Here is a 5,944-nt window from a genome sequence, read left to right on the forward strand (position 1 = left end):
TTTAATAGCCATTTTCTCTTTAACTATATGTTTGTATTTGGTTTTTCTTTTAAGTGTTTATATATTTTTGAGAGACAGAGACAGAGCACAAGCAGGCAAGGGGCAGAGAGAGAGGGAGACACAGAATAGGAAGCAGGTTCCAGGCTCTGAGCTGTCAGCACAAATCCTGACATGTGGCTGGAATCCATGAACCGTGAGATCTTGACCAGAGCTGAAGTTGCACGCACAACCAACTGAGCCACCCAGGTGCCCCTATATGTTTGTATTTGTATTGTTATTACCATTATATCTGGTTTTTAATTTTGAGACAGAAATGTCTTTATTTTTGAAACTTCCTTGTAGACATTCTCAAATTCCTACTTTACCAGTACTACTTCATATACTAGTTGAAGTAAAAAAAAAAAAATCAAAAAACAAAACAAAACAAAAACCCAAAAAACAAAACTCTCTAAAGTCAGCATATTCTATTTCTTCATTATTCTTAGTGAAAAAAACGATGAAGACATAAACTCACATCCACGACAATGACGACGTCAATCAAAGCACCAAACCCCAGTTGACTGAGGAAGTATAATTCTAAGTTTGTGCTTTACATCACTTTCAAATCTTAGGCTTGTGCTATGTAATCCTAGAAATCTAAAAATGAGTGAAGAATTTTGGCAATTCAGAATTCAGCATGAAGCAAGGCCAAGCCACAGGTGGCTCAACAACTAAATTCTTCTTACTACTAATTTCCAAAAGGATGCAATCATTCTATTTGGTGGGCTTCCTGAAGCTCTAACATAGAAACTACTTGGAGAAAAATGACTCAAGAACTTGCTTCGGCAGCACATACACAGAAATCAGAACAACAGAGAGAAGCTTAGCTTGGCCTCTGTGAAAGAATAACATGTGAATTTATGAAGTATTCCATATCACTTATTGTTTATTAGGTTCAGAGTTTTTGTTATAGTAATAATTTTTGGAAATAGTGGTGATGATTGTACAACATTATGAATGTAATTAATGGTATGGAATTTACACTTAAAAACTGTGAAAATGACATATGTATATAAATATAGGCAAATAAACTTACTAGAGCAAAATATAGTTTGTAGAGGTTCAATTATATTAAATCTTTGTTCCCCATTCTCCTTACTCTTTTACAAAAGAAAATTAAAAATTAATTAAAATAAAAATGTAACATTGTAATCATTCTTTCTTAATTTAAAGCTGAACAACAAACACGAGAGTGATTCACACATGGAATACACTGAAAAGTAAATAACTCATCTGTATTGAAAGTCATGGTAGGACATGGGGAGTGGGGAGTTAATAAAAAGAGAAACATCATAGTCTGTAGATATTAGGATAGAGTTATGGAGGAAAGAGAAGTGGGAGAAATAAGTTCCTATGGTGGATTAGATCTTGCCCAGAATTAGGTACTGAACTTCTTTAATTGTTTACCATGAGTCCTCACTGGATGATCCAGACATTGGTCATCAACTTTGTTCCCATGCTTACAGTTCATTTACTTTCTTTCCTTTTCTTGCCTGTATTGCTTCTCTTCTTCTAGTGATTCCTAATTTTTTTTTTTTTTTTTTTTTTTGGCCAGTGATATTTTTTTCCAGTTTCTTTTTTTTCCTGAAATCTCACAGGGTTATTGCTCAAATTTCTTGTCTATATGCAAACTGTTTTGCAGTTTAATCTGCTGGTACACTTGAAATTTGTATCTGAATCTTTTGCCATTTTGCTAGAAATGCACCCCCAACCAACTTCATTTTTCTTACTCATTAGGCTCAAGAGCCAAAATATGTTATAATTCTGTATTTAAAAAAAAGGAAGTTGGGCATGTTAACATCTTTTAATTTTTTTCTCACAAATAGTAAGATGATTCTAAAACTATCCTAAAGCCAAAACTATGTTTATTAAACACACAGGACTGTCCTTTGAACTGCTTCATAGAACATCAGCATGACTGTCAGAAGGTGCCATATTTAGAGTGATAATCACTCACTTCTCTCTTACCTAAATATGCAAACCTAAGTAAAGTTCATTCTATACATGCTGAATTACGTAGAACTACTACATTTTTATAATAGCAGAATGTAGTCATGGCAGCAATACAGCATTTGGAGTAAGAAAAACTAGGTTTTAGTTCACACCTTTCTGTTCTTTATTTAGAAGATCTTTCTAACTTGACTTTTTAAAATACAATGCTGGTTTGCTGATAATATATACCCGACTTAACTCCTTTGGTTACCTTGTGAAATAACTGAAATAATATCTTTGAAATCATTCTGTAAAGTAGGGGAAATAGTTATGATTATTACTTTGGGCATTTGGTAGTTAGGACAAATGGATAGAATTTGGAGAGATTAAACCCTTCACTGAACACATAAAGAATTCATTGAAATAGGTGCACCTGGGTAGCTCAATAGGTCAAGCGTCAGATTTTGGCTCAGGTCATGATCTCGCGGTTTGTGGGTTGGAGCCCCGCACCAGGCTCTGGGCTGACAAGCTAGGAGCCTGGAGCCGGCTTCAGATTCTGAATCTCCCTCGCTCTCTGCTCCTTCCCCAATCATGCTCTGTCTCTGTCTCTCTCAAAAATAAATAAACATTAAAAAAAAATTTTTAAAGAATTCATTGACATAAAATGGAATTCATAATAAGAAACTGTCTTCAGAGTAGCACTTTTCCCCTAAACTTCCTAACTTTCACTGGTTTCTTGTCATTTTCATTTTCTACTCTAACCCCTGAAAGAAAAACAGAGATTTCCATTCATCTGATAACAGGGGCTGGTTGTGTCGAGTGAAATTCATTACTGCTTTGATTTTTACAAGATGCTTTAAACTCTGTTTGAGCTGTCGTCCTCTTGCCATGTCCATTTTTTTCTGTCATCTGGATCACTCTGATGTGTACTTTGATTCCATATTCATTTCATTGCTGCCTCTTGTACACTAATGACATGAATGTCCATCGTGTTGAAGAAAGACTTTTTTTGGTACCTTAAGATAAACGAATGTAACGTTTTGATGCTGCACACACAGAAATAATGTACCACAGATGTAAACTTAGTTTTGATGAGGTAGAAAATTCAAATGACATTTACATGTGTAAAGATAATAAATAATTATCAAAGGGAAAAATCAAAGGCAAGAAAAGAAAAAAATGTACCATAGTTAGGAGATTTAAATCTGTATTATTCTTTTTTTCTTTCTTTTTTTTGGTAATGTTTATTTTCGAGAGTGAGAGAGACAGAGCGTAAGCAGGGCAGGGGCAGAGAGAGAGGGAGACACAGAACCCAAAGCAGGCTCCAGGCTCTGAGCTGTCAGCACAGAGTCTGAGGTGGGGCTCGGACTCATGAACAGTGAGATCATGCCCTGAGCCGAAGTTGGACGCTCAACCAACTGAGCCACCCAGGCACCCCATAAATCTGTATTTTTCTTGGTGTTGCTTATCTTAATGGTTATAGAAAACACTGCAACAGATCTCATTGTTACTATTCAGGCGTTATGAAGTTGCCCCAAATTGTTTATGTCTATAAAAATTAATGTATGTATGACCTTTTTATCTGTGTGAGATATGTACCAGCAATTATCTTAATATAGGTTTTAGGATATCCAAGATATCTGTATTTCTTATTCCTTTTATTGAGCAAGGTAAGATAATGGTGTGTTATTGTTCAAGCTGACACGTTCTTATATGATGGAATTTTTCTTGAGCTTGATTGTCTAAGGCAGTAAACACAATATACTGAGCCCCTTATTTCGTGCTGAGCATAAAACATTGTATTTAGATTTCTGAGAGAGTCCCAAAGATATTCTCATAACCAGAGGGATTTTACAATTTCACACAACATCCCCATCAACACTTGGGATTACAAAGTGTTCTTATGTGAAAGTAATTGAGGTAGAAAATGATATCCCAGTGTTGCTTTAACCAACGTTGTTTAATGCCAATGATTTTAACACATGCCTTCAAATGCTTATTGACTTTTTCGGTTTCCTATTCTGTAAATTGCCTAAATATATATTCTTTATCCACTTCCTATTATAGTTTTGGTATTTTTGTTGTTAATTTGAGGAAGTTATTTATATGTTCTAGATAATAATCTATTTCTTCTATGAGACATCTGTCCTATATCTTTAAATCATGTAAATTCTATGCATTCCCAATTCTAGGGCTTTTCTTCTTTTTGAGAAACCTAAAATGCTCTAAAATGTAAAGAGACTTACAAGAGTGCACAAAGAGCCTAAACAAGTTTTTAAAGGGATAAAAGTAAAATATATTATAGTATGCTACAGTTTTAAATTTTTGCATTTATAAGAACACACACAGATAAGCCAATAAAAGAATATAGAGGTAGAAACAGACCATTTCTATTTGGCCATTTCACATACAATAAAGCATTAGCATAAATCACTGGGGAAAGATGGAGAGTTTTAGTAGATTGCAGCAGGAACCCTAGCTCTCTATACAGAGAACAAGAAACTTAATCAAACACGACATTCAAGGATGGAAACTAGATGGATTAAATATTTAATTTTGAAGGTTAAATTGTAAAGCTAATAAAGGAAAATTAAAGAAAACTTCATTGTGTCCTAAAGGCAGAAAAGAAACTTCTTGTATTAAACTTTTACAGAACAAATGACGAGGCAAAAGTTGATGAGTTTAGTTACACCAAACTCAAAAGATTTCTCTTCATGTAAGACATTACTGTCATTTACAGTTTTATTCATTACCAATATAGAATGAAAAATATATTTTTAAAAAGTGATACCAGTAATAAAAACAAAAATACAGTGTCTAGAACTAAAGATGTGAAAGAAATTTATGTAAGGATAAACTCTATTGTAAAGACTTTTTTCTATCCATCTTGAACTGTAGATTAATCTCAATGAAATTCACAATTTTGTGAGTAGGGGTCAATAAGCCCTTTCCAATGAACCTATACCAAAGAATATATAAATTCCTTATGTAAAGAATAAAGGATGATAACTTGTGCCCCAAATTATTAAGATTTATAATGAGGCTAAAGTTTTAAAAACAGCATATATTGGGACAGGGATAGTAAAATGGGCTAATTCAAGAGAGTGATGGTCCTAGAAACTACCCCACACACATACAGAAATGTGATCACTGAGACAAGCGGAGTGACCAAAAGAGAAATGGGGAAATTTATTATAATCTTCAAAATAAATTCTATTTTTTTATAGTACACAACACTTTGCTTGGTAATTGGTAGATATAGCTAAGCAAGAATTCAGTAACCAATGGAGGCAGTCTGTGGTTCATCAGGAATACAATTATTAAATTGCTATTTTTATCAACAAACTGGTACTACAACATCTGTTTAAGTTTTATTTCTTCAAATAACCTCCAAGAATGAAGAAAAGATTGAGGTACTGCTGATAAACTCTTATTCTGTTTATTTCTTCATTTGTATGAAAGGCAACACATTATCAGCCATGTGTAATGTGGGTCATGTGTGTCAAAAGGACTTGCTAATTTCCAGGCTACTCTTTTCTTTGTGCCTTTTGGTAAGTGGATTTTCTTTGGATAAAACCCCTTTTGTGATCAGACAAGGGACCCTTATACTACATGATGAGCTAGATGTATTAAGACTGCATATTCTACTTCCTTATCAGAGTGCCAAATTCTGGACACCTTATGATTATATATTAATATGAAATTATAGTGCTATTCCCAGTTCTAAGCAACAGGAAAACAGTGGAAAAGCAAAACAAAACCCAAATCACTGCGTACATGGGTTAATATTCTAGTTGGTAAATGGTAGTCAAGCTAAATAAAAGTGACAGTTATCTAGTACTACTGCATAATCAATTATGTCAAAGAGTAAACAACTTAAAACACGTATTATCTCACAGTTTCTGAGGGTCCCAAACCCAGGTGCAGCTCCTTAGGGTGCTTCTAGTTCAGGGTCTCTCATAGGCTGCTGTCA

General features: G+C 34.1%; 1 non-coding gene across 1 annotated transcript; it reads left to right on the forward strand.

Annotated features, from left to right (window-relative positions):
• The first annotated feature begins 816 nt into the window (after window positions 1-816).
• Window positions 817-919, forward strand: LOC132682579 (U6 spliceosomal RNA). Its single transcript, XR_009611755.1, has one exon. It is a non-coding gene; the product is annotated as a U6 spliceosomal RNA (small nuclear RNA).
• The last annotated feature ends 5,025 nt before the right edge of the window (window positions 920-5,944 follow it).

The sequence above is a fragment of the Panthera onca genome, chromosome A1 (genome assembly GCF_046562875.1).
Source record: "Panthera onca isolate mPanOnc1 chromosome A1, mPanOnc1 haplotype 2, whole genome shotgun sequence".
In the NCBI taxonomy this organism is placed as follows: Eukaryota; Metazoa; Chordata; class Mammalia; order Carnivora; family Felidae; genus Panthera; species Panthera onca.